General features: G+C 39.4%; 22 non-coding genes across 22 annotated transcripts; all 22 read left to right on the plus strand.

The window, feature by feature from the left end:
• The first annotated feature begins 764 nt into the window (after positions 1–764).
• LOC140028788 (5S ribosomal RNA) lies at positions 765–883 on the plus strand. Its single transcript, XR_011832693.1, has one exon. It is a non-coding gene; the product is annotated as a 5S ribosomal RNA (ribosomal RNA).
• Positions 884–2,018: 1,135 nt separating this feature from the next.
• On the plus strand, positions 2,019–2,137 carry LOC140028790 (5S ribosomal RNA). The gene has a single exon (XR_011832695.1). It is a non-coding gene; the product is annotated as a 5S ribosomal RNA (ribosomal RNA).
• Positions 2,138–3,272: 1,135 nt separating this feature from the next.
• Positions 3,273–3,391, plus strand: LOC140028791 (5S ribosomal RNA). Its single transcript, XR_011832696.1, has one exon. It is a non-coding gene; the product is annotated as a 5S ribosomal RNA (ribosomal RNA).
• Positions 3,392–4,526: 1,135 nt separating this feature from the next.
• LOC140028792 (5S ribosomal RNA) lies at positions 4,527–4,645 on the plus strand. Its single transcript, XR_011832697.1, has one exon. It is a non-coding gene; the product is annotated as a 5S ribosomal RNA (ribosomal RNA).
• Positions 4,646–5,780: 1,135 nt separating this feature from the next.
• Positions 5,781–5,899, plus strand: LOC140028793 (5S ribosomal RNA). Its single transcript, XR_011832698.1, has one exon. It is a non-coding gene; the product is annotated as a 5S ribosomal RNA (ribosomal RNA).
• A 1,136-nt stretch (positions 5,900–7,035) lies between these two features.
• On the plus strand, positions 7,036–7,154 carry LOC140028794 (5S ribosomal RNA). The gene has a single exon (XR_011832699.1). It is a non-coding gene; the product is annotated as a 5S ribosomal RNA (ribosomal RNA).
• Positions 7,155–8,289: 1,135 nt separating this feature from the next.
• Positions 8,290–8,408, plus strand: LOC140028796 (5S ribosomal RNA). Its single transcript, XR_011832701.1, has one exon. It is a non-coding gene; the product is annotated as a 5S ribosomal RNA (ribosomal RNA).
• A 1,136-nt stretch (positions 8,409–9,544) lies between these two features.
• Positions 9,545–9,663, plus strand: LOC140028797 (5S ribosomal RNA). Its single transcript, XR_011832702.1, has one exon. It is a non-coding gene; the product is annotated as a 5S ribosomal RNA (ribosomal RNA).
• Positions 9,664–10,798: 1,135 nt separating this feature from the next.
• LOC140028798 (5S ribosomal RNA) lies at positions 10,799–10,917 on the plus strand. Its single transcript, XR_011832703.1, has one exon. It is a non-coding gene; the product is annotated as a 5S ribosomal RNA (ribosomal RNA).
• A 1,135-nt stretch (positions 10,918–12,052) lies between these two features.
• Positions 12,053–12,171, plus strand: LOC140028799 (5S ribosomal RNA). The gene has a single exon (XR_011832704.1). It is a non-coding gene; the product is annotated as a 5S ribosomal RNA (ribosomal RNA).
• Positions 12,172–13,306: 1,135 nt separating this feature from the next.
• LOC140028800 (5S ribosomal RNA) lies at positions 13,307–13,425 on the plus strand. The gene has a single exon (XR_011832705.1). It is a non-coding gene; the product is annotated as a 5S ribosomal RNA (ribosomal RNA).
• A 1,135-nt stretch (positions 13,426–14,560) lies between these two features.
• Positions 14,561–14,679, plus strand: LOC140030084 (5S ribosomal RNA). Its single transcript, XR_011833998.1, has one exon. It is a non-coding gene; the product is annotated as a 5S ribosomal RNA (ribosomal RNA).
• A 1,125-nt stretch (positions 14,680–15,804) lies between these two features.
• Positions 15,805–15,923, plus strand: LOC140028801 (5S ribosomal RNA). Its single transcript, XR_011832706.1, has one exon. It is a non-coding gene; the product is annotated as a 5S ribosomal RNA (ribosomal RNA).
• A 1,135-nt stretch (positions 15,924–17,058) lies between these two features.
• On the plus strand, positions 17,059–17,177 carry LOC140028802 (5S ribosomal RNA). Its single transcript, XR_011832707.1, has one exon. It is a non-coding gene; the product is annotated as a 5S ribosomal RNA (ribosomal RNA).
• Positions 17,178–18,312: 1,135 nt separating this feature from the next.
• Positions 18,313–18,431, plus strand: LOC140030085 (5S ribosomal RNA). Its single transcript, XR_011833999.1, has one exon. It is a non-coding gene; the product is annotated as a 5S ribosomal RNA (ribosomal RNA).
• A 1,125-nt stretch (positions 18,432–19,556) lies between these two features.
• Positions 19,557–19,675, plus strand: LOC140028803 (5S ribosomal RNA). The gene has a single exon (XR_011832708.1). It is a non-coding gene; the product is annotated as a 5S ribosomal RNA (ribosomal RNA).
• A 1,135-nt stretch (positions 19,676–20,810) lies between these two features.
• Positions 20,811–20,929, plus strand: LOC140030086 (5S ribosomal RNA). The gene has a single exon (XR_011834000.1). It is a non-coding gene; the product is annotated as a 5S ribosomal RNA (ribosomal RNA).
• A 1,125-nt stretch (positions 20,930–22,054) lies between these two features.
• LOC140028804 (5S ribosomal RNA) lies at positions 22,055–22,173 on the plus strand. Its single transcript, XR_011832709.1, has one exon. It is a non-coding gene; the product is annotated as a 5S ribosomal RNA (ribosomal RNA).
• Positions 22,174–23,308: 1,135 nt separating this feature from the next.
• Positions 23,309–23,427, plus strand: LOC140028805 (5S ribosomal RNA). The gene has a single exon (XR_011832710.1). It is a non-coding gene; the product is annotated as a 5S ribosomal RNA (ribosomal RNA).
• A 1,135-nt stretch (positions 23,428–24,562) lies between these two features.
• On the plus strand, positions 24,563–24,681 carry LOC140030087 (5S ribosomal RNA). The gene has a single exon (XR_011834001.1). It is a non-coding gene; the product is annotated as a 5S ribosomal RNA (ribosomal RNA).
• Positions 24,682–25,806: 1,125 nt separating this feature from the next.
• Positions 25,807–25,925, plus strand: LOC140028807 (5S ribosomal RNA). Its single transcript, XR_011832712.1, has one exon. It is a non-coding gene; the product is annotated as a 5S ribosomal RNA (ribosomal RNA).
• Positions 25,926–27,050: 1,125 nt separating this feature from the next.
• LOC140028808 (5S ribosomal RNA) lies at positions 27,051–27,169 on the plus strand. Its single transcript, XR_011832713.1, has one exon. It is a non-coding gene; the product is annotated as a 5S ribosomal RNA (ribosomal RNA).
• The last annotated feature ends 526 nt before the right edge of the window (positions 27,170–27,695 follow it).

Here is a 27,695-nt window from a genome sequence, read left to right on the forward strand (position 1 = left end):
CCCGATATGACCCGTTTACGAATTAAAAATAATTTAATAAACATAAAAATAATTTTATCTAACTAAACTAAGTTATTCTTTTTTTCAAAGGCATTAATTACTTAATCCTAAACGAATTTATTTAATTTGTGTGAAGTTGAAATTATTATACTTGGACAAATAACATATTATATTATTTTTCACTTTTGTATTGTTTTAATTTATTTTATATTTTGCTTGGGATAAAACACTTTTACGGTGTTTAATTTATTTTAGATTTGATTTGGAATCATTTATTTAAATTTTTATTACTTGATTATGTAATTAGTTTTGTGAGAAATTGATTTTATTAGAAATTACAGTGATAAATTAATAAATTAAAATTAAGTTTCGGGTCATTTCGGGTCGACCCGCCGCCCCGTAAACCTGAAATTTTCGGGTTCGGGTCAGCATACCTGACCCGTCACGGGTTGGCGGGTCGGGGTTCGGGTCAACAGATTTTCTGGCGGGTCTGTTGACCCGAACCCGACCCGCCAACCTGATTTGGACCCGAATTGCCACCCCTAACTGCAAGCGTGAAGGATTGATTTCGTGATAATTTAGAGTTGCGGGATGAGGGAAAAAAACAGGGTGCAAATCAATAACAAAAAAAAATATAAAGTAAATAAATAAAAGGATAAGAGGAAAATGATTGAATTGACGCTTAAAATGAATTTCGGTCTAGAAAAGCCACACTGCTTCGCAGGACGGGGTAGTTTAAAAGAATAAAGCGAAAGGAACATGGCGGGTGCGATCATACCAGCACTAATGCACCGGATCCCATCAGAACTCCGAAGTTAAGCGTGCTTGGGCGAGAGTAGTACTAGGATGGGTGACCCCCTGGGAAGTCCTCGTGTTGCACCCCTCTCTTTTTTGTTTCGAAATCCAAATTTCCTATTCGTTCTTTATCCTGTAGTAATTTAGCTCCGTCGGAACGATTGCTTAATATTTTGCTTCTTGTCGAAGCGTGAAGGAGGATCTGAAGGCGCGAGACAAATCAGGAACGGTACGGCTCGATCAAAGCCCGGATCGTCGCTCAAATTTGTCGGCGCAAATGTATCACCGCAACTAGGGGTGGCAATTTTCGACACGACCTGAAAACACGACACGAACCTAACACGAAATTAATGGGTTTGGGTTGAGGTTTCGGGAATTCGGGTCAGAATCGGGTTGGACCCGATGAACCCGAAAAGAAAACCGGTCGATTTCGGGTCAACCCGTGGTGACCTGATATGACCCGATATGACCCGTTTACGAATTAAAAATAATTTAATAAACATAAAAATAATTTTATCTAACTAAACTAAGTTATTCTTTTTTTCAAAGGCATTAATTACTTAATCCTAAACGAATTTATTTAATTTGTGTGAAGTTGAAATTATTATACTTGGACAAATAACATATTATATTATTTTTCACTTTTGTATTGTTTTAATTTATTTTATATTTTGCTTGGGATAAAACACTTTTACGGTGTTTAATTTATTTTAGATTTGATTTGGAATCATTTATTTAAATTTTTATTACTTGATTATGTAATTAGTTTTGTGAGAAATTGATTTTATTAGAAATTACAGTGATAAATTAATAAATTAAAATTAAGTTTCGGGTCATTTCGGGTCGACCCGCCGCCCCGTAAACCTGAAATTTTCGGGTTCGGGTCAGCATACCTGACCCGTCACGGGTTGGCGGGTCGGGGTTCGGGTCAACAGATTTTCTGGCGGGTCTGTTGACCCGAACCCGACCCGCCAACCTGATTTGGACCCGAATTGCCACCCCTAACTGCAAGCGTGAAGGATTGATTTCGTGATAATTTAGAGTTGCGGGATGAGGGAAAAAAACAGGGTGCAAATCAATAACAAAAAAAAATATAAAGTAAATAAATAAAAGGATAAGAGGAAAATGCTTGAATTGACGCTTAAAATGAATTTCGGTCTAGAAAAGCCACACTGCTTCGCAGGACGGGGTAGTTTAAAAGAATAAAGCGAAAGGAACATGGCGGGTGCGATCATACCAGCACTAATGCACCGGATCCCATCAGAACTCCGAAGTTAAGCGTGCTTGGGCGAGAGTAGTACTAGGATGGGTGACCCCCTGGGAAGTCCTCGTGTTGCACCCCTCTCTTTTTTGTTTCGAAATCCAAATTTCCTATTCGTTCTTTATCCTGTAGTAATTTAGCTCCGTCGGAACGATTGCTTAATATTTTGCTTCTTGTCGAAGCGTGAAGGAGGATCTGAAGGCGCGAGACAAATCAGGAACGGTACGGCTCGATCAAAGCCCGGATCGTCGCTCAAATTTGTCGGCGCAAATGTATCACCGCAACTAGGGGTGGCAATTTTCGACACGACCTGAAAACACGACACGAACCTAACACGAAATTAATGGGTTTGGGTTGAGGTTTCGGGAATTCGGGTCAGAATCGGGTTGGACCCGATGAACCCGAAAAGAAAACCGGTCGATTTCGGGTCAACCCGTGGTGACCTGATATGACCCGATATGACCCGTTTACGAATTAAAAATAATTTAATAAACATAAAAATAATTTTATCTAACTAAACTAAGTTATTCTTTTTTTCAAAGGCATTAATTACTTAATCCTAAACGAATTTATTTAATTTGTGTGAAGTTGAAATTATTATACTTGGACAAATAACATATTATATTATTTTTCACTTTTGTATTGTTTTAATTTATTTTATATTTTGCTTGGGATAAAACACTTTTACGGTGTTTAATTTATTTTAGATTTGATTTGGAATCATTTATTTAAATTTTTATTACTTGATTATGTAATTAGTTTTGTGAGAAATTGATTTTATTAGAAATTACAGTGATAAATTAATAAATTAAAATTAAGTTTCGGGTCATTTCGGGTCGACCCGCCGCCCCGTAAACCTGAAATTTTCGGGTTCGGGTCAGCATACCTGACCCGTCACGGGTTGGCGGGTCGGGGTTCGGGTCAACAGATTTTCTGGCGGGTCTGTTGACCCGAACCCGACCCGCCAACCTGATTTGGACCCGAATTGCCACCCCTAACTGCAAGCGTGAAGGATTGATTTCGTGATAATTTAGAGTTGCGGGATGAGGGAAAAAAACAGGGTGCAAATCAATAACAAAAAAAAATATAAAGTAAATAAATAAAAGGATAAGAGGAAAATGCTTGAATTGACGCTTAAAATGAATTTCGGTCTAGAAAAGCCACACTGCTTCGCAGGACGGGGTAGTTTAAAAGAATAAAGCGAAAGGAACATGGCGGGTGCGATCATACCAGCACTAATGCACCGGATCCCATCAGAACTCCGAAGTTAAGCGTGCTTGGGCGAGAGTAGTACTAGGATGGGTGACCCCCTGGGAAGTCCTCGTGTTGCACCCCTCTCTTTTTTGTTTCGAAATCCAAATTTCCTATTCGTTCTTTATCCTGTAGTAATTTAGCTCCGTCGGAACGATTGCTTAATATTTTGCTTCTTGTCGAAGCGTGAAGGAGGATCTGAAGGCGCGAGACAAATCAGGAACGGTACGGCTCGATCAAAGCCCGGATCGTCGCTCAAATTTGTCGGCGCAAATGTATCACCGCAACTAGGGGTGGCAATTTTCGACACGACCTGAAAACACGACACGAACCTAACACGAAATTAATGGGTTTGGGTTGAGGTTTCGGGAATTCGGGTCAGAATCGGGTTGGACCCGATGAACCCGAAAAGAAAACCGGTCGATTTCGGGTCAACCCGTGGTGACCTGATATGACCCGATATGACCCGTTTACGAATTAAAAATAATTTAATAAACATAAAAATAATTTTATCTAACTAAACTAAGTTATTCTTTTTTTCAAAGGCATTAATTACTTAATCCTAAACGAATTTATTTAATTTGTGTGAAGTTGAAATTATTATACTTGGACAAATAATATATTATATTATTTTTCACTTTTGTATTGTTTTAATTTATTTTATATTTTGCTTGGGATAAAACACTTTTACGGTGTTTAATTTATTTTAGATTTGATTTGGAATCATTTATTTAAATTTTTATTACTTGATTATGTAATTAGTTTTGTGAGAAATTGATTTTATTAGAAATTACAGTGATAAATTAATAAATTAAAATTAAGTTTCGGGTCATTTCGGGTCGACCCGCCGCCCCGTAAACCTGAAATTTTCGGGTTCGGGTCAGCATACCTGACCCGTCACGGGTTGGCGGGTCGGGGTTCGGGTCAACAGATTTTCTGGCGGGTCTGTTGACCCGAACCCGACCCGCCAACCTGATTTGGACCCGAATTGCCACCCCTAACTGCAAGCGTGAAGGATTGATTTCGTGATAATTTAGAGTTGCGGGATGAGGGAAAAAAACAGGGTGCAAATCAATAACAAAAAAAAATATAAAGTAAATAAATAAAAGGATAAGAGGAAAATGCTTGAATTGACGCTTAAAATGAATTTCGGTCTAGAAAAGCCACACTGCTTCGCAGGACGGGGTAGTTTAAAAGAATAAAGCGAAAGGAACATGGCGGGTGCGATCATACCAGCACTAATGCACCGGATCCCATCAGAACTCCGAAGTTAAGCGTGCTTGGGCGAGAGTAGTACTAGGATGGGTGACCCCCTGGGAAGTCCTCGTGTTGCACCCCTCTCTTTTTTGTTTCGAAATCCAAATTTCCTATTCGTTCTTTATCCTGTAGTAATTTAGCTCCGTCGGAACGATTGCTTAATATTTTGCTTCTTGTCGAAGCGTGAAGGAGGATCTGAAGGCGCGAGACAAATCAGGAACGGTACGGCTCGATCAAAGCCCGGATCGTCGCTCAAATTTGTCGGCGCAAATGTATCACCGCAACTAGGGGTGGCAATTTTCGACACGACCTGAAAACACGACACGAACCTAACACGAAATTAATGGGTTTGGGTTGAGGTTTCGGGAATTCGGGTCAGAATCGGGTTGGACCCGATGAACCCGAAAAGAAAACCGGTCGATTTCGGGTCAACCCGTGGTGACCTGATATGACCCGATATGACCCGTTTACGAATTAAAAATAATTTAATAAACATAAAAATAATTTTATCTAACTAAACTAAGTTATTCTTTTTTTCAAAGGCATTAATTACTTAATCCTAAACGAATTTATTTAATTTGTGTGAAGTTGAAATTATTATACTTGGACAAATAACATATTATATTATTTTTCACTTTTGTATTGTTTTAATTTATTTTATATTTTGCTTGGGATAAAACACTTTTACGGTGTTTAATTTATTTTAGATTTGATTTGGAATCATTTATTTAAATTTTTATTACTTGATTATGTAATTAGTTTTGTGAGAAATTGATTTTATTAGAAATTACAGTGATAAATTAATAAATTAAAATTAAGTTTCGGGTCATTTCGGGTCGACCCGCCGCCCCGTAAACCTGAAATTTTCGGGTTCGGGTCAGCATACCTGACCCGTCACGGGTTGGCGGGTCGGCGTTCGGGTCAACAGATTTTCTGGCGGGTCTGTTGACCCGAACCCGACCCGCCAACCTGATTTGGACCCGAATTGCCACCCCTAACTGCAAGCGTGAAGGATTGATTTCGTGATAATTTAGAGTTGCGGGATGAGGGAAAAAAACAGGGTGCAAATCAATAACAAAAAAAAATATAAAGTAAATAAATAAAAGGATAAGAGGAAAATGCTTGAATTGACGCTTAAAATGAATTTCGGTCTAGAAAAGCCACACTGCTTCGCAGGACGGGGTAGTTTAAAAGAATAAAGCGAAAGGAACATGGCGGGTGCGATCATACCAGCACTAATGCACCGGATCCCATCAGAACTCCGAAGTTAAGCGTGCTTGGGCGAGAGTAGTACTAGGATGGGTGACCCCCTGGGAAGTCCTCGTGTTGCACCCCTCTCTTTTTTGTTTCGAAATCCAAATTTCCTATTCGTTCTTTATCCTGTAGTAATTTAGCTCCGTCGGAACGATTGCTTAATATTTTGCTTCTTGTCGAAGCGTGAAGGAGGATCTGAAGGCGCGAGACAAATCAGGAACGGTACGGCTCGATCAAAGCCCGGATCGTCGCTCAAATTTGTCGGCGCAAATGTATCACCGCAACTAGGGGTGGCAATTTTCGACACGACCTGAAAACACGACACGAACCTAACACGAAATTAATGGGTTTGGGTTGAGGTTTCGGGAATTCGGGTCAGAATCGGGTTGGACCCGATGAACCCGAAAAGAAAACCGGTCGATTTCGGGTCAACCCGTGGTGACCTGATATGACCCGATATGACCCGTTTACGAATTAAAAATAATTTAATAAACATAAAAATAATTTTATCTAACTAAACTAAGTTATTCTTTTTTTCAAAGGCATTAATTACTTAATCCTAAACGAATTTATTTAATTTGTGTGAAGTTGAAATTATTATACTTGGACAAATAACATATTATATTATTTTTCACTTTTGTATTGTTTTAATTTATTTTATATTTTGCTTGGGATAAAACACTTTTACGGTGTTTAATTTATTTTAGATTTGATTTGGAATCATTTATTTAAATTTTTATTACTTGATTATGTAATTAGTTTTGTGAGAAATTGATTTTATTAGAAATTACAGTGATAAATTAATAAATTAAAATTAAGTTTCGGGTCATTTCGGGTCGACCCGCCGCCCCGTAAACCTGAAATTTTCGGGTTCGGGTCAGCATACCTGACCCGTCACGGGTTGGCGGGTCGGGGTTCGGGTCAACAGATTTTCTGGCGGGTCTGTTGACCCGAACCCGACCCGCCAACCTGATTTGGACCCGAATTGCCACCCCTAACTGCAAGCGTGAAGGATTGATTTCATGATAATTTAGAGTTGCGGGATGAGGGAAAAAAACAGGGTGCAAATCAATAACAAAAAAAAATTATAAAGTAAATAAATAAAAGGATAAGAGGAAAATGCTTGAATTGACGCTTAAAATGAATTTCGGTCTAGAAAAGCCACACTGCTTCGCAGGACGGGGTAGTTTAAAAGAATAAAGCGAAAGGAACATGGCGGGTGCGATCATACCAGCACTAATGCACCGGATCCCATCAGAACTCCGAAGTTAAGCGTGCTTGGGCGAGAGTAGTACTAGGATGGGTGACCCCCTGGGAAGTCCTCGTGTTGCACCCCTCTCTTTTTTGTTTCGAAATCCAAATTTCCTATTCGTTCTTTATCCTGTAGTAATTTAGCTCCGTCGGAACGATTGCTTAATATTTTGCTTCTTGTCGAAGCGTGAAGGAGGATCTGAAGGCGCGAGACAAATCAGGAACGGTACGGCTCGATCAAAGCCCGGATCGTCGCTCAAATTTGTCGGCGCAAATGTATCACCGCAACTAGGGGTGGCAATTTTCGACACGACCTGAAAACACGACACGAACCTAACACGAAATTAATGGGTTTGGGTTGAGGTTTCGGGAATTCGGGTCAGAATCGGGTTGGACCCGATGAACCCGAAAAGAAAACCGGTCGATTTCGGGTCAACCCGTGGTGACCTGATATGACCCGATATGACCCGTTTACGAATTAAAAATAATTTAATAAACATAAAAATAATTTTATCTAACTAAACTAAGTTATTCTTTTTTTCAAAGGCATTAATTACTTAATCCTAAACGAATTTATTTAATTTGTGTGAAGTTGAAATTATTATACTTGGACAAATAATATATTATATTATTTTTCACTTTTGTATTGTTTTAATTTATTTTATATTTTGCTTGGGATAAAACACTTTTACGGTGTTTAATTTATTTTAGATTTGATTTGGAATCATTTATTTAAATTTTTATTACTTGATTATGTAATTAGTTTTGTGAGAAATTGATTTTATTAGAAATTACAGTGATAAATTAATAAATTAAAATTAAGTTTCGGGTCATTTCGGGTCGACCCGCCGCCCCGTAAACCTGAAATTTTCGGGTTCGGGTCAGCATACCTGACCCGTCACGGGTTGGCGGGTCGGGGTTCGGGTCAACAGATTTTCTGGCGGGTCTGTTGACCCGAACCCGACCCGCCAACCTGATTTGGACCCGAATTGCCACCCCTAACTGCAAGCGTGAAGGATTGATTTCATGATAATTTAGAGTTGCGGGATGAGGGAAAAAAACAGGGTGCAAATCAATAACAAAAAAAAATATAAAGTAAATAAATAAAAGGATAAGAGGAAAATGCTTGAATTGACGCTTAAAATGAATTTCGGTCTAGAAAAGCCACACTGCTTCGCAGGACGGGGTAGTTTAAAAGAATAAAGCGAAAGGAACATGGCGGGTGCGATCATACCAGCACTAATGCACCGGATCCCATCAGAACTCCGAAGTTAAGCGTGCTTGGGCGAGAGTAGTACTAGGATGGGTGACCCCCTGGGAAGTCCTCGTGTTGCACCCCTCTCTTTTTTGTTTCGAAATCCAAATTTCCTATTCGTTCTTTATCCTGTAGTAATTTAGCTCCGTCGGAACGATTGCTTAATATTTTGCTTCTTGTCGAAGCGTGAAGGAGGATCTGAAGGCGCGAGACAAATCAGGAACGGTACGGCTCGATCAAAGCCCGGATCGTCGCTCAAATTTGTCGGCGCAAATGTATCACCGCAACTAGGGGTGGCAATTTTCGACACGACCTGAAAACACGACACGAACCTAACACGAAATTAATGGGTTTGGGTTGAGGTTTCGGGAATTCGGGTCAGAATCGGGTTGGACCCGATGAACCCGAAAAGAAAACCGGTCGATTTCGGGTCAACCCGTGGTGACCTGATATGACCCGATATGACCCGTTTACGAATTAAAAATAATTTAATAAACATAAAAATAATTTTATCTAACTAAACTAAGTTATTCTTTTTTTCAAAGGCATTAATTACTTAATCCTAAACGAATTTATTTAATTTGTGTGAAGTTGAAATTATTATACTTGGACAAATAATATATTATATTATTTTTCACTTTTGTATTGTTTTAATTTATTTTATATTTTGCTTGGGATAAAACACTTTTACGGTGTTTAATTTATTTTAGATTTGATTTGGAATCATTTATTTAAATTTTTATTACTTGATTATGTAATTAGTTTTGTGAGAAATTGATTTTATTAGAAATTACAGTGATAAATTAATAAATTAAAATTAAGTTTCGGGTCATTTCGGGTCGACCCGCCGCCCCGTAAACCTGAAATTTTCGGGTTCGGGTCAGCATACCTGACCCGTCACGGGTTGGCGGGTCGGGGTTCGGGTCAACAGATTTTCTGGCGGGTCTGTTGACCCGAACCCGACCCGCCAACCTGATTTGGACCCGAATTGCCACCCCTAACTGCAAGCGTGAAGGATTGATTTCATGATAATTTAGAGTTGCGGGATGAGGGAAAAAAACAGGGTGCAAATCAATAACAAAAAAAAATTATAAAGTAAATAAATAAAAGGATAAGAGGAAAATGCTTGAATTGACGCTTAAAATGAATTTCGGTCTAGAAAAGCCACACTGCTTCGCAGGACGGGGTAGTTTAAAAGAATAAAGCGAAAGGAACATGGCGGGTGCGATCATACCAGCACTAATGCACCGGATCCCATCAGAACTCCGAAGTTAAGCGTGCTTGGGCGAGAGTAGTACTAGGATGGGTGACCCCCTGGGAAGTCCTCGTGTTGCACCCCTCTCTTTTTTGTTTCGAAATCCAAATTTCCTATTCGTTCTTTATCCTGTAGTAATTTAGCTCCGTCGGAACGATTGCTTAATATTTTGCTTCTTGTCGAAGCGTGAAGGAGGATCTGAAGGCGCGAGACAAATCAGGAACGGTACGGCTCGATCAAAGCCCGGATCGTCGCTCAAATTTGTCGGCGCAAATGTATCACCGCAACTAGGGGTGGCAATTTTCGACACGACCTGAAAACACGACACGAACCTAACACGAAATTAATGGGTTTGGGTTGAGGTTTCGGGAATTCGGGTCAGAATCGGGTTGGACCCGATGAACCCGAAAAGAAAACCGGTCGATTTCGGGTCAACCAGTGGTGACCTGATATGACCCGATATGACCCGTTTACGAATTAAAAATAATTTAATAAACATAAAAATAATTTTATCTAACTAAACTAAGTTATTCTTTTTTTCAAAGGCATTAATTACTTAATCCTAAACGAATTTATTTAATTTGTGTGAAGTTGAAATTATTATACTTGGACAAATAACATATTATATTATTTTTCACTTTTGTATTGTTTTAATTTATTTTATATTTTGCTTGGGATAAAACACTTTTACGGTGTTTAATTTATTTTAGATTTGATTTGGAATCATTTATTTAAATTTTTATTACTTGATTATGTAATTAGTTTTGTGAGAAATTGATTTTATTAGAAATTACAGTGATAAATTAATAAATTAAAATTAAGTTTCGGGTCATTTCGGGTCGACCCGCCGCCCCGTAAACCTGAAATTTTCGGGTTCGGGTCAGCATACCTGACCCGTCACGGGTTGGCGGGTCGGGGTTCGGGTCAACAGATTTTCTGGCGGGTCTGTTGACCCGAACCCGACCCGCCAACCTGATTTGGACCCGAATTGCCACCCCTAACTGCAAGCGTGAAGGATTGATTTCGTGATAATTTAGAGTTGCGGGATGAGGGAAAAAAACAGGGTGCAAATCAATAACAAAAAAAAATATAAAGTAAATAAATAAAAGGATAAGAGGAAAATGCTTGAATTGACGGTTAAAATGAATTTCGGTCTAGAAAAGCCACACTGCTTCGCAGGACGGGGTAGTTTAAAAGAATAAAGCGAAAGGAACATGGCGGGTGCGATCATACCAGCACTAATGCACCGGATCCCATCAGAACTCCGAAGTTAAGCGTGCTTGGGCGAGAGTAGTACTAGGATGGGTGACCCCCTGGGAAGTCCTCGTGTTGCACCCCTCTCTTTTTTGTTTCGAAATCCAAATTTCCTATTCGTTCTTTATCCTGTAGTAATTTAGCTCCGTCGGAACGATTGCTTAATATTTTGCTTCTTGTCGAAGCGTGAAGGAGGATCTGAAGGCGCGAGACAAATCAGGAACGGTACGGCTCGATCAAAGCCCGGATCGTCGCTCAAATTTGTCGGCGCAAATGTATCACCGCAACTAGGGGTGGCAATTTTCGACACGACCTGAAAACACGACACGAACCTAACACGAAATTAATGGGTTTGGGTTGAGGTTTCGGGAATTCGGGTCAGAATCGGGTTGGACCCGATGAACCCGAAAAGAAAACCGGTCGATTTCGGGTCAACCCGTGGTGACCTGATATGACCCGATATGACCCGTTTACGAATTAAAAATAATTTAATAAACATAAAAATAATTTTATCTAACTAAACTAAGTTATTCTTTTTTTCAAAGGCATTAATTACTTAATCCTAAACGAATTTATTTAATTTGTGTGAAGTTGAAATTATTATACTTGGACAAATAATATATTATATTATTTTTCACTTTTGTATTGTTTTAATTTATTTTATATTTTGCTTGGGATAAAACACTTTTACGGTGTTTAATTTATTTTAGATTTGATTTGGAATCATTTATTTAAATTTTTATTACTTGATTATGTAATTAGTTTTGTGAGAAATTGATTTTATTAGAAATTACAGTGATAAATTAATAAATTAAAATTAAGTTTCGGGTCATTTCGGGTCGACCCGCCGCCCCGTAAACCTGAAATTTTCGGGTTCGGGTCAGCATACCTGACCCGTCACGGGTTGGCGGGTCGGGGTTCGGGTCAACAGAATTTCTGGCGGGTCTGTTGACCCGAACCCGACCCGCCAACCTGATTTGGACCCGAATTGCCACCCCTAACTGCAAGCGTGAAGGATTGATTTCATGATAATTTAGAGTTGCGGGATGAGGGAAAAAAACAGGGTGCAAATCAATAACAAAAAAAAATATAAAGTAAATAAATAAAAGGATAAGAGGAAAATGCTTGAATTGACGCTTAAAATGAATTTCGGTCTAGAAAAGCCACACTGCTTCGCAGGACGGGGTAGTTTAAAAGAATAAAGCGAAAGGAACATGGCGGGTGCGATCATACCAGCACTAATGCACCGGATCCCATCAGAACTCCGAAGTTAAGCGTGCTTGGGCGAGAGTAGTACTAGGATGGGTGACCCCCTGGGAAGTCCTCGTGTTGCACCCCTCTCTTTTTTGTTTCGAAATCCAAATTTCCTATTCGTTCTTTATCCTGTAGTAATTTAGCTCCGTCGGAACGATTGCTTAATAGTTTGCTTCTTGTCGAAGCGTGAAGGAGGATCTGAAGGCGCGAGACAAATCAGGAACGGTACGGCTCGATCAAAGCCCGGATCGTCGCTCAAATTTGTCGGCGCAAATGTATCACCGCAACTAGGGGTGGCAATTTTCGACACGACCTGAAAACACGACACGAACCTAACACGAAATTAATGGGTTTGGGTTGAGGTTTCGGGAATTCGGGTCAGAATCGGGTTGGACCCGATGAACCCGAAAAGAAAACCGGTCGATTTCGGGTCAACCCGTGGTGACCTGATATGACCCGATATGACCCGTTTACGAATTAAAAATAATTTAATAAACATAAAAATAATTTTATCTAACTAAACTAAGTTATTCTTTTTTTCAAAGGCATTAATTACTTAATCCTAAACGAATTTATTTAATTTGTGTGAAGTTGAAATTATTATACTTGGACAAATAATATATTATATTATTTTTCACTTTTGTATTGTTTTAATTTATTTTATATTTTGCTTGGGATAAAACACTTTTACGGTGTTTAATTTATTTTAGATTTGATTTGGAATCATTTATTTAAATTTTTATTACTTGATTATGTAATTAGTTTTGTGAGAAATTGATTTTATTAGAAATTACAGTGATAAATTAATAAATTAAAATTAAGTTTCGGGTCATTTCGGGTCGACCCGCCGCCCCGTAAACCTGAAATTTTCGGGTTCGGGTCAGCATACCTGACCCGTCACGGGTTGGCGGGTCGGGGTTCGGGTCAACAGATTTTCTGGCGGGTCTGTTGACCCGAACCCGACCCGCCAACCTGATTTGGACCCGAATTGCCACCCCTAACTGCAAGCGTGAAGGATTGATTTCGTGATAATTTAGAGTTGCGGGATGAGGGAAAAAAACAGGGTGCAAATCAATAACAAAAAAAAATATAAAGTAAATAAATAAAAGGATAAGAGGAAAATGATTGAATTGACGCTTAAAATGAATTTCGGTCTAGAAAAGCCACACTGCTTCGCAGGACGGGGTAGTTTAAAAGAATAAAGCGAAAGGAACATGGCGGGTGCGATCATACCAGCACTAATGCACCGGATCCCATCAGAACTCCGAAGTTAAGCGTGCTTGGGCGAGAGTAGTACTAGGATGGGTGACCCCCTGGGAAGTCCTCGTGTTGCACCCCTCTCTTTTTTGTTTCGAAATCCAAATTTCCTATTCGTTCTTTATCCTGTAGTAATTTAGCTCCGTCGGAACGATTGCTTAATATTTTGCTTCTTGTCGAAGCGTGAAGGAGGATCTGAAGGCGCGAGACAAATCAGGAACGGTACGGCTCGATCAAAGCCCGGATCGTCGCTCAAATTTGTCGGCGCAAATGTATCACCGCAACTAGGGGTGGCAATTTTCGACACGACCTGAAAACACGACACGAACCTAACACGAAATTAATGGGTTTGGGTTGAGGTTTCGGGAATTCGGGTCAGAATCGGGTTGGACCCGATGAACCCGAAAAGAAAACCGGTCGATTTCGGGTCAACCCGTGGTGACCTGATATGACCCGATATGACCCGTTTACGAATTAAAAATAATTTAATAAACATAAAAATAATTTTATCTAACTAAACTAAGTTATTCTTTTTTTCAAAGGCATTAATTACTTAATCCTAAACGAATTTATTTAATTTGTGTGAAGTTGAAATTATTATACTTGGACAAATAATATATTATATTATTTTTCACTTTTGTATTGTTTTAATTTATTTTATATTTTGCTTGGGATAAAACACTTTTACGGTGTTTAATTTATTTTAGATTTGATTTGGAATCATTTATTTAAATTTTTATTACTTGATTATGTAATTAGTTTTGTGAGAAATTGATTTTATTAGAAATTACAGTGATAAATTAATAAATTAAAATTAAGTTTCGGGTCATTTCGGGTCGACCCGCCGCCCCGTAAACCTGAAATTTTCGGGTTCGGGTCAGCATACCTGACCCGTCACGGGTTGGCGGGTCGGGGTTCGGGTCAACAGAATTTCTGGCGGGTCTGTTGACCCGAACCCGACCCGCCAACCTGATTTGGACCCGAATTGCCACCCCTAACTGCAAGCGTGAAGGATTGATTTCATGATAATTTAGAGTTGCGGGATGAGGGAAAAAAACAGGGTGCAAATCAATAACAAAAAAAAATATAAAGTAAATAAATAAATGGATAAGAGGAAAATGCTTGAATTGACGCTTAAAATGAATTTCGGTCTACAAAACCCACACTGCTTCGCAGGACGGGGTAGTTTAAAAGAATAAAGCGAAAGGAACATGGCGGGTGCGATCATACCAGCACTAATGCACCGGATCCCATCAGAACTCCGAAGTTAAGCGTGCTTGGGCGAGAGTAGTACTAGGTTGGGTGACCCCCTGGGAAGTCCTCGTGTTGCACCCCTCTCTTTTTTGTTTCGAAATCCAAATTTCCTATTCGTTCTTTATCCTGTAGTAATTTAGCTCCGTCGGAACGATTGCTTAATAGTTTGCTTCTTGTCGAAGCGTGAAGGAGGATCTGAAGGCGCGAGACAAATCAGGAACGGTACGGCTCGATCAAAGCCCGGATCGTCGCTCAAATTTGTCGGCGCAAATGTATCACCGCAACTAGGGGTGGCAATTTTCGACACGACCTGAAAACACGACACGAACCTAACACGAAATTAATGGGTTTGGGTTGAGGTTTCGGGAATTCGGGTCAGAATCGGGTTGGACCCGATGAACCCGAAAAGAAAACCGGTCGATTTCGGGTCAACCCGTGGTGACCTGATATGACCCGTTTACGAATTAAAAATAATTTAATAAACATAAAAATAATTTTATCTAACTAAACTAAGTTATTCTTTTTTTCAAAGGCATTAATTACTTAATCCTAAACGAATTTATTTAATTTGTGTGAAGTTGAAATTATTATACTTGGACAAATAATATATTATATTATTTTTCACTTTTGTATTGTTTTAATTTATTTTATATTTTGCTTGGGATAAAACACTTTTACGGTGTTTAATTTATTTTAGATTTGATTTGGAATCATTTATTTAAATTTTTATTACTTGATTATGTAATTAGTTTTGTGAGAAATTGATTTTATTAGAAATTACAGTGATAAATTAATAAATTAAAATTAAGTTTCGGGTCATTTCGGGTCGACCCGCCGCCCCGTAAACCTGAAATTTTCGGGTTCGGGTCAGCATACCTGACCCGTCACGGGTTGGCGGGTCGGGGTTCGGGTCAACAGAATTTCTGGCGGGTCTGTTGACCCGAACCCGACCCGCCAACCTGATTTGGACCCGAATTGCCACCCCTAACTGCAAGCGTGAAGGATTGATTTCATGATAATTTAGAGTTGCGGGATGAGGGAAAAAAACAGGGTGCAAATCAATAACAAAAAAAAATATAAAGTAAATAAATAAAAGGATAAGAGGAAAATGCTTGAATTGACGCTTAAAATGAATTTCGGTCTAGAAAAGCCACACTGCTTCGCAGGACGGGGTAGTTTAAAAGAATAAAGCGAAAGGAACATGGCGGGTGCGATCATACCAGCACTAATGCACCGGATCCCATCAGAACTCCGAAGTTAAGCGTGCTTGGGCGAGAGTAGTACTAGGATGGGTGACCCCCTGGGAAGTCCTCGTGTTGCACCCCTCTCTTTTTTGTTTCGAAATCCAAATTTCCTATTCGTTCTTTATCCTGTAGTAATTTAGCTCCGTCGGAACGATTGCTTAATAGTTTGCTTCTTGTCGAAGCGTGAAGGAGGATCTGAAGGCGCGAGACAAATCAGGAACGGTACGGCTCGATCAAAGCCCGGATCGTCGCTCAAATTTGTCGGCGCAAATGTATCACCGCAACTAGGGGTGGCAATTTTCGACACGACCTGAAAACACGACACGAACCTAACACGAAATTAATGGGTTTGGGTTGAGGTTTCGGGAATTCGGGTCAGAATCGGGTTGGACCCGATGAACCCGAAAAGAAAACCGGTCGATTTCGGGTCAACCCGTGGTGACCTGATATGACCCGATATGACCCGTTTACGAATTAAAAATAATTTAATAAACATAAAAATAATTTTATCTAACTAAACTAAGTTATTCTTTTTTTCAAAGGCATTAATTACTTAATCCTAAACGAATTTATTTAATTTGTGTGAAGTTGAAATTATTATACTTGGACAAATAATATATTATATTATTTTTCACTTTTGTATTGTTTTAATTTATTTTATATTTTGCTTGGGATAAAACACTTTTACGGTGTTTAATTTATTTTAGATTTGATTTGGAATCATTTATTTAAATTTTTATTACTTGATTATGTAATTAGTTTTGTGAGAAATTGATTTTATTAGAAATTACAGTGATAAATTAATAAATTAAAATTAAGTTTCGGGTCATTTCGGGTCGACCCGCCGCCCCGTAAACCTGAAATTTTCGGGTTCGGGTCAGCATACCTGACCCGTCACGGGTTGGCGGGTCGGGGTTCGGGTCAACAGATTTTCTGGCGGGTCTGTTGACCCGAACCCGACCCGCCAACCTGATTTGGACCCGAATTGCCACCCCTAACTGCAAGCGTGAAGGATTGATTTCGTGATAATTTAGAGTTGCGGGATGAGGGAAAAAAACAGGGTGCAAATCAATAACAAAAAAAAATATAAAGTAAATAAATAAAAGGATAAGAGGAAAATGATTGAATTGACGCTTAAAATGAATTTCGGTCTAGAAAAGCCACACTGCTTCGCAGGACGGGGTAGTTTAAAAGAATAAAGCGAAAGGAACATGGCGGGTGCGATCATACCAGCACTAATGCACCGGATCCCATCAGAACTCCGAAGTTAAGCGTGCTTGGGCGAGAGTAGTACTAGGATGGGTGACCCCCTGGGAAGTCCTCGTGTTGCACCCCTCTCTTTTTTGTTTCGAAATCCAAATTTCCTATTCGTTCTTTATCCTGTAGTAATTTAGCTCCGTCGGAACGATTGCTTAATATTTTGCTTCTTGTCGAAGCGTGAAGGAGGATCTGAAGGCGCGAGACAAATCAGGAACGGTACGGCTCGATCAAAGCCCGGATCGTCGCTCAAATTTGTCGGCGCAAATGTATCACCGCAACTAGGGGTGGCAATTTTCGACACGACCTGAAAACACGACACGAACCTAACACGAAATTAATGGGTTTGGGTTGAGGTTTCGGGAATTCGGGTCAGAATCGGGTTGGACCCGATGAACCCGAAAAGAAAACCGGTCGATTTCGGGTCAACCCGTGGTGACCTGATATGACCCGATATGACCCGTTTACGAATTAAAAATAATTTAATAAACATAAAAATAATTTTATCTAACTAAACTAAGTTATTCTTTTTTTCAAAGGCATTAATTACTTAATCCTAAACGAATTTATTTAATTTGTGTGAAGTTGAAATTATTATACTTGGACAAATAATATATTATATTATTTTTCACTTTTGTATTGTTTTAATTTATTTTATATTTTGCTTGGGATAAAACACTTTTACGGTGTTTAATTTATTTTAGATTTGATTTGGAATCATTTATTTAAATTTTTATTACTTGATTATGTAATTAGTTTTGTGAGAAATTGATTTTATTAGAAATTACAGTGATAAATTAATAAATTAAAATTAAGTTTCGGGTCATTTCGGGTCGACCCGCCGCCCCGTAAACCTGAAATTTTCGGGTTCGGGTCAGCATACCTGACCCGTCACGGGTTGGCGGGTCGGGGTTCGGGTCAACAGAATTTCTGGCGGGTCTGTTGACCCGAACCCGACCCGCCAACCTGATTTGGACCCGAATTGCCACCCCTAACTGCAAGCGTGAAGGATTGATTTCATGATAATTTAGAGTTGCGGGATGAGGGAAAAAAACAGGGTGCAAATCAATAACAAAAAAAAATATAAAGTAAATAAATAAATGGATAAGAGGAAAATGCTTGAATTGACGCTTAAAATGAATTTCGGTCTACAAAACCCACACTGCTTCGCAGGACGGGGTAGTTTAAAAGAATAAAGCGAAAGGAACATGGCGGGTGCGATCATACCAGCACTAATGCACCGGATCCCATCAGAACTCCGAAGTTAAGCGTGCTTGGGCGAGAGTAGTACTAGGTTGGGTGACCCCCTGGGAAGTCCTCGTGTTGCACCCCTCTCTTTTTTGTTTCGAAATCCAAATTTCCTATTCGTTCTTTATCCTGTAGTAATTTAGCTCCGTCGGAACGATTGCTTAATAGTTTGCTTCTTGTCGAAGCGTGAAGGAGGATCTGAAGGCGCGAGACAAATCAGGAACGGTACGGCTCGATCAAAGCCCGGATCGTCGCTCAAATTTGTCGGCGCAAATGTATCACCGCAACTAGGGGTGGCAATTTTCGACACGACCTGAAAACACGACACGAACCTAACACGAAATTAATGGGTTTGGGTTGAGGTTTCGGGAATTCGGGTCAGAATCGGGTTGGACCCGATGAACCCGAAAAGAAAACCGGTCGATTTCGGGTCAACCCGTGGTGACCTGATATGACCCGTTTACGAATTAAAAATAATTTAATAAACATAAAAATAATTTTATCTAACTAAACTAAGTTATTCTTTTTTTCAAAGGCATTAATTACTTAATCCTAAACGAATTTATTTAATTTGTGTGAAGTTGAAATTATTATACTTGGACAAATAATATATTATATTATTTTTCACTTTTGTATTGTTTTAATTTATTTTATATTTTGCTTGGGATAAAACACTTTTACGGTGTTTAATTTATTTTAGATTTGATTTGGAATCATTTATTTAAATTTTTATTACTTGATTATGTAATTAGTTTTGTGAGAAATTGATTTTATTAGAAATTACAGTGATAAATTAATAAATTAAAATTAAGTTTCGGGTCATTTCGGGTCGACCCGCCGCCCCGTAAACCTGAAATTTTCGGGTTCGGGTCAGCATACCTGACCCGTCACGGGTTGGCGGGTCGGGGTTCGGGTCAACAGATTTTCTGGCGGGTCTGTTGACCCGAACCCGACCCGCCAACCTGATTTGGACCCGAATTGCCACCCCTAACTGCAAGCGTGAAGGATTGATTTCGTGATAATTTAGAGTTGCGGGATGAGGGAAAAAAACAGGGTGCAAATCAATAACAAAAAAAAATATAAAGTAAATAAATAAAAGGATAAGAGGAAAATGATTGAATTGACGCTTAAAATGAATTTCGGTCTAGAAAAGCCACACTGCTTCGCAGGACGGGGTAGTTTAAAAGAATAAAGCGAAAGGAACATGGCGGGTGCGATCATACCAGCACTAATGCACCGGATCCCATCAGAACTCCGAAGTTAAGCGTGCTTGGGCGAGAGTAGTACTAGGATGGGTGACCCCCTGGGAAGTCCTCGTGTTGCACCCCTCTCTTTTTTGTTTCGAAATCCAAATTTCCTATTCGTTCTTTATCCTGTAGTAATTTAGCTCCGTCGGAACGATTGCTTAATATTTTGCTTCTTGTCGAAGCGTGAAGGAGGATCTGAAGGCGCGAGACAAATCAGGAACGGTACGGCTCGATCAAAGCCCGGATCGTCGCTCAAATTTGTCGGCGCAAATGTATCACCGCAACTAGGGGTGGCAATTTTCGACACGACCTGAAAACACGACACGAACCTAACACGAAATTAATGGGTTTGGGTTGAGGTTTCGGGAATTCGGGTCAGAATCGGGTTGGACCCGATGAACCCGAAAAGAAAACCGGTCGATTTCGGGTCAACCCGTGGTGACCTGATATGACCCGATATGACCCGTTTACGAATTAAAAATAATTTAATAAACATAAAAATAATTTTATCTAACTAAACTAAGTTATTCTTTTTTTCAAAGGCATTAATTACTTAATCCTAAACGAATTTATTTAATTTGTGTGAAGTTGAAATTATTATACTTGGACAAATAATATATTATATTATTTTTCACTTTTGTATTGTTTTAATTTATTTTATATTTTGCTTGGGATAAAACACTTTTACGGTGTTTAATTTATTTTAGATTTGATTTGGAATCATTTATTTAAATTTTTATTACTTGATTATGTAATTAGTTTTGTGAGAAATTGATTTTATTAGAAATTACAGTGATAAATTAATAAATTAAAATTAAGTTTCGGGTCATTTCGGGTCGACCCGCCGCCCCGTAAACCTGAAATTTTCGGGTTCGGGTCAGCATACCTGACCCGTCACGGGTTGGCGGGTCGGGGTTCGGGTCAACAGATTTTCTGGCGGGTCTGTTGACCCGAACCCGACCCGCCAACCTGATTTGGACCCGAATTGCCACCCCTAACTGCAAGCGTGAAGGATTGATTTCATGATAATTTAGAGTTGCGGGATGAGGGAAAAAAACAGGGTGCAAATCAATAACAAAAAAAAATATAAAGTAAATAAATAAATGGATAAGAGGAAAATGCTTGAATTGACGCTTAAAATGAATTTCGGTCTACAAAACCCACACTGCTTCGCAGGACGGGGTAGTTTAAAAGAATAAAGCGAAAGGAACATGGCGGGTGCGATCATACCAGCACTAATGCACCGGATCCCATCAGAACTCCGAAGTTAAGCGTGCTTGGGCGAGAGTAGTACTAGGTTGGGTGACCCCCTGGGAAGTCCTCGTGTTGCACCCCTCTCTTTTTTGTTTCGAAATCCAAATTTCCTATTCGTTCTTTATCCTGTAGTAATTTAGCTCCGTCGGAACGATTGCTTAATAGTTTGCTTCTTGTCGAAGCGTGAAGGAGGATCTGAAGGCGCGAGACAAATCAGGAACGGTACGGCTCGATCAAAGCCCGGATCGTCGCTCAAATTTGTCGGCGCAAATGTATCACCGCAACTAGGGGTGGCAATTTTCGACACGACCTGAAAACACGACACGAACCTAACACGAAATTAATGGGTTTGGGTTGAGGTTTCGGGAATTCGGGTCAGAATCGGGTTGGACCCGATGAACCCGAAAAGAAAACCGGTCGATTTCGGGTCAACCCGTGGTGACCTGATATGACCCGTTTACGAATTAAAAATAATTTAATAAACATAAAAATAATTTTATCTAACTAAACTAAGTTATTCTTTTTTTCAAAGGCATTAATTACTTAATCCTAAACGAATTTATTTAATTTGTGTGAAGTTGAAATTATTATACTTGGACAAATAATATATTATATTATTTTTCACTTTTGTATTGTTTTAATTTATTTTATATTTTGCTTGGGATAAAACACTTTTACGGTGTTTAATTTATTTTAGATTTGATTTGGAATCATTTATTTAAATTTTTATTACTTGATTATGTAATTAGTTTTGTGAGAAATTGATTTTATTAGAAATTACAGTGATAAATTAATAAATTAAAATTAAGTTTCGGGTCATTTCGGGTCGACCCGCCGCCCCGTAAACCTGAAATTTTCGGGTTCGGGTCAGCATACCTGACCCGTCACGGGTTGGCGGGTCGGGGTTCGGGTCAACAGAATTTCTGGCGGGTCTGTTGACCCGAACCCGACCCGCCAACCTGATTTGGACCCGAATTGCCACCCCTAACTGCAAGCGTGAAGGATTGATTTCATGATAATTTAGAGTTGCGGGATGAGGGAAAAAAACAGGGTGCAAATCAATAACAAAAAAAAATATAAAGTAAATAAATAAAAGGATAAGAGGAAAATGCTTGAATTGACGCTTAAAATGAATTTCGGTCTAGAAAAGCCACACTGCTTCGCAGGACGGGGTAGTTTAAAAGAATAAAGCGAAAGGAACATGGCGGGTGCGATCATACCAGCACTAATGCACCGGATCCCATCAGAACTCCGAAGTTAAGCGTGCTTGGGCGAGAGTAGTACTAGGATGGGTGACCCCCTGGGAAGTCCTCGTGTTGCACCCCTCTCTTTTTTGTTTCGAAATCCAAATTTCCTATTCGTTCTTTATCCTGTAGTAATTTAGCTCCGTCGGAACGATTGCTTAATAGTTTGCTTCTTGTCGAAGCGTGAAGGAGGATCTGAAGGCGCGAGACAAATCAGGAACGGTACGGCTCGATCAAAGCCCGGATCGTCGCTCAAATTTGTCGGCGCAAATGTATCACCGCAACTAGGGGTGGCAATTTTCGACACGACCTGAAAACACGACACGAACCTAACACGAAATTAATGGGTTTGGGTTGAGGTTTCGGGAATTCGGGTCAGAATCGGGTTGGACCCGATGAACCCGAAAAGAAAACCGGTCGATTTCGGGTCAACCCGTGGTGACCTGATATGACCCGATATGACCCGTTTACGAATTAAAAATAATTTAATAAACATAAAAATAATTTTATCTAACTAAACTAAGTTATTCTTTTTTTCAAAGGCATTAATTACTTAATCCTAAACGAATTTATTTAATTTGTGTGAAGTTGAAATTATTATACTTGGACAAATAATATATTATATTATTTTTCACTTTTGTATTGTTTTAATTTATTTTATATTTTGCTTGGGATAAAACACTTTTACGGTGTTTAATTTATTTTAGATTTGATTTGGAATCATTTATTTAAATTTTTATTACTTGATTATGTAATTAGTTTTGTGAGAAATTGATTTTATTAGAAATTACAGTGATAAATTAATAAATTAAAATTAAGTTTCGGGTCATTTCGGGTCGACCCGCCGCCCCGTAAACCTGAAATTTTCGGGTTCGGGTCAGCATACCTGACCCGTCACGGGTTGGCGGGTCGGGGTTCGGGTCAACAGATTTTCTGGCGGGTCTGTTGACCCGAACCCGACCCGCCAACCTGATTTGGACCCGAATTGCCACCCCTAACTGCAAGCGTGAAGGATTGATTTCGTGATAATTTAGAGTTGCGGGATGAGGGAAAAAAACAGGGTGCAAATCAATAACAAAAAAAAATATAAAGTAAATAAATAAAAGGATAAGAGGAAAATGATTGAATTGACGCTTAAAATGAATTTCGGTCTAGAAAAGCCACACTGCTTCGCAGGACGGGGTAGTTTAAAAGAATAAAGCGAAAGGAACATGGCGGGTGCGATCATACCAGCACTAATGCACCGGATCCCATCAGAACTCCGAAGTTAAGCGTGCTTGGGCGAGAGTAGTACTAGGATGGGTGACCCCCTGGGAAGTCCTCGTGTTGCACCCCTCTCTTTTTTGTTTCGAAATCCAAATTTCCTATTCGTTCTTTATCCTGTAGTAATTTAGCTCCGTCGGAACGATTGCTTAATATTTTGCTTCTTGTCGAAGCGTGAAGGAGGATCTGAAGGCGCGAGACAAATCAGGAACGGTACGGCTCGATCAAAGCCCGGATCGTCGCTCAAATTTGTCGGCGCAAATGTATCACCGCAACTAGGGGTGGCAATTTTCGACACGACCTGAAAACACGACACGAACCTAACACGAAATTAATGGGTTTGGGTTGAGGTTTCGGGAATTCGGGTCAGAATCGGGTTGGACCCGATGAACCCGAAAAGAAAACCGGTCGATTTCGGGTCAACCCGTGGTGACCTGATATGACCCGATATGACCCGTTTACGAATTAAAAATAATTTAATAAACATAAAAATAATTTTATCTAACTAAACTAAGTTATTCTTTTTTTCAAAGGCATTAATTACTTAATCCTAAACGAATTTATTTAATTTGTGTGAAGTTGAAATTATTATACTTGGACAAATAATATATTATATTATTTTTCACTTTTGTATTGTTTTAATTTATTTTATATTTTGCTTGGGATAAAACACTTTTACGGTGTTTAATTTATTTTAGATTTGATTTGGAATCATTTATTTAAATTTTTATTACTTGATTATGTAATTAGTTTTGTGAGAAATTGATTTTATTAGAAATTACAGTGATAAATTAATAAATTAAAATTAAGTTTCGGGTCATTTCGGGTCGACCCGCCGCCCCGTAAACCTGAAATTTTCGGGTTCGGGTCAGCATACCTGACCCGTCACGGGTTGGCGGGTCGGGGTTCGGGTCAACAGAATTTCTGGCGGGTCTGTTGACCCGAACCCGACCCGCCAACCTGATTTGGACCCGAATTGCCACCCCTAACTGCAAGCGTGAAGGATTGATTTCATGATAATTTAGAGTTGCGGGATGAGGGAAAAAAACAGGGTGCAAATCAATAACAAAAAAAAATATAAAGTAAATAAATAAATGGATAAGAGGAAAATGCTTGAATTGACGCTTAAAATGAATTTCGGTCTACAAAACCCACACTGCTTCGCAGGACGGGGTAGTTTAAAAGAATAAAGCGAAAGGAACATGGCGGGTGCGATCATACCAGCACTAATGCACCGGATCCCATCAGAACTCCGAAGTTAAGCGTGCTTGGGCGAGAGTAGTACTAGGTTGGGTGACCCCCTGGGAAGTCCTCGTGTTGCACCCCTCTCTTTTTTGTTTCGAAATCCAAATTTCCTATTCGTTCTTTATCCTGTAGTAATTTAGCTCCGTCGGAACGATTGCTTAATAGTTTGCTTCTTGTCGAAGCGTGAAGGAGGATCTGAAGGCGCGAGACAAATCAGGAACGGTACGGCTCGATCAAAGCCCGGATCGTCGCTCAAATTTGTCGGCGCAAATGTATCACCGCAACTAGGGGTGGCAATTTTCGACACGACCTGAAAACACGACACGAACCTAACACGAAATTAATGGGTTTGGGTTGAGGTTTCGGGAATTCGGGTCAGAATCGGGTTGGACCCGATGAACCCGAAAAGAAAACCGGTCGATTTCGGGTCAACCCGTGGTGACCTGATATGACCCGTTTACGAATTAAAAATAATTTAATAAACATAAAAATAATTTTATCTAACTAAACTAAGTTATTCTTTTTTTCAAAGGCATTAATTACTTAATCCTAAACGAATTTATTTAATTTGTGTGAAGTTGAAATTATTATACTTGGACAAATAATATATTATATTATTTTTCACTTTTGTATTGTTTTAATTTATTTTATATTTTGCTTGGGATAAAACACTTTTACGGTGTTTAATTTATTTTAGATTTGATTTGGAATCATTTATTTAAATTTTTATTACTTGATTATGTAATTAGTTTTGTGAGAAATTGATTTTATTAGAAATTACAGTGATAAATTAATAAATTAAAATTAAGTTTCGGGTCATTTCGGGTCGACCCGCCGCCCCGTAAACCTGAAATTTTCGGGTTCGGGTCAGCATACCTGACCCGTCACGGGTTGGCGGGTCGGGGTTCGGGTCAACAGAATTTCTGGCGGGTCTGTTGACCCGAACCCGACCCGCCAACCTGATTTGGACCCGAATTGCCACCCCTAACTGCAAGCGTGAAGGATTGATTTCATGATAATTTAGAGTTGCGGGATGAGGGAAAAAAACAGGGTGCAAATCAATAACAAAAAAAAATATAAAGTAAATAAATAAAAGGATAAGAGGAAAATGCTTGAATTGACGCTTAAAATGAATTTCGGTCTAGAAAAGCCACACTGCTTCGCAGGACGGGGTAGTTTAAAAGAATAAAGCGAAAGGAACATGGCGGGTGCGATCATACCAGCACTAATGCACCGGATCCCATCAGAACTCCGAAGTTAAGCGTGCTTGGGCGAGAGTAGTACTAGGATGGGTGACCCCCTGGGAAGTCCTCGTGTTGCACCCCTCTCTTTTTTGTTTCGAAATCCAAATTTCCTATTCGTTCTTTATCCTGTAGTAATTTAGCTCCGTCGGAACGATTGCTTAATATTTTGCTTCTTGTCGAAGCGTGAAGGAGGATCTGAAGGCGCGAGACAAATCAGGAACGGTACGGCTCGATCAAAGCCCGGATCGTCGCTCAAATTTGTCGGCGCAAATGTATCACCGCAACTAGGGGTGGCAATTTTCGACACGACCTGAAAACACGACACGAACCTAACACGAAATTAATGGGTTTGGGTTGAGGTTTCGGGAATTCGGGTCAGAATCGGGTTGGACCCGATGAACCCGAAAAGAAAACCGGTCGATTTCGGGTCAACCCGTGGTGACCTGATATGACCCGTTTACGAATTAAAAATAATTTAATAAACATAAAAATAATTTTATCTAACTAAACTAAGTTATTCTTTTTTTCAAAGGCATTAATTACTTAATCCTAAACGAATTTATTTAATTTGTGTGAAGTTGAAATTATTATACTTGGACAAATAATATATTATATTATTTTTCACTTTTGTATTGTTTTAATTTATTTTATATTTTGCTTGGGATAAAACACTTTTACGGTGTTTAATTTATTTTAGATTTGATTTGGAATCATTTATTTAAATTTTTATTACTTGATTATGTAATTAGTTTTGTGAGAAATTGATTTTATTAGAAATTACAGTGATAAATTAATAAATTAAAATTAAGTTTCGGGTCATTTCGGGTCGACCCGCCGCCCCGTAAACCTGAAATTTTCGGGTTCGGGTCAGCATACCTGACCCGTCACGGGTTGGCGGGTCGGGGTTCGGGTCAACAGATTTTCTGGCGGGTCTGTTGACCCGAACCCGACCCGCCAACCTGATTTGGACCCGAATTGCCACCCCTAACTGCAAGCGTGAAGGATTTATTTCATGATAATTTAGAGTTGCGGGATGAGGGAAAAAAACAGGGTGCAAATCAATAACAAAAAAAAATATAAAGTAAATAAATAAAAGGATAAGAGGAAAATGCTTGAATTGATGCTTAAAATGAATTTCGGTCTAGAAAAGCCACACTGCTTCGCAGGACGGGGTAGTTTAAAAGAATAAAGCGAAAGGAACATGGCGGGTGCGATCATACCAGCACTAATGCACCGGATCCCATCAGAACTCCGAAGTTAAGCGTGCTTGGGCGAGAGTAGTACTAGGATGGGTGACCCCCTGGGAAGTCCTCGTGTTGCACCCCTCTCTTTTTTGTTTCGAAATCCAAATTTCCTATTCGTTCTTTATCCTGTAGTAATTTAGCTCCGTCGGAACGATTGCTTAATATTTTGCTTCTTGTCGAAGCGTGAAGGAGGATCTGAAGGCGCGAGACAAATCAGGAACGGTACGGCTCGATCAAAGCCCGGATCGTCGCTCAAATTTGTCGGCGCAAATGTATCACCGCAACTAGGGGTGGCAATTTTCGACACGACCTGAAAACACGACACGAACCTAACACGAAATTAATGGGTTTGGGTTGAGGTTTCGGGAATTCGGGTCAGAATCGGGTTGGACCCGATGAACCCGAAAAGAAAACCGGTCGATTTCGGGTCAACCCGTGGTGACCTGATATGACCCGTTTACGAATTAAAAATAATTTAATAAACATAAAAATAATTTTATCTAACTAAACTAAGTTATTCTTTTTTTCAAAGGCATTAATTACTTAATCCTAAACGAATTTATTTAATTTGTGTGAAGTTGAAATTATTATACTTGGACAAATAATA

The sequence above is a fragment of the Coffea arabica genome, chromosome 11e (assembly GCF_036785885.1).
Source record: "Coffea arabica cultivar ET-39 chromosome 11e, Coffea Arabica ET-39 HiFi, whole genome shotgun sequence".
Lineage (NCBI taxonomy): Eukaryota > Viridiplantae > Streptophyta > Magnoliopsida > Gentianales > Rubiaceae > Coffea > Coffea arabica.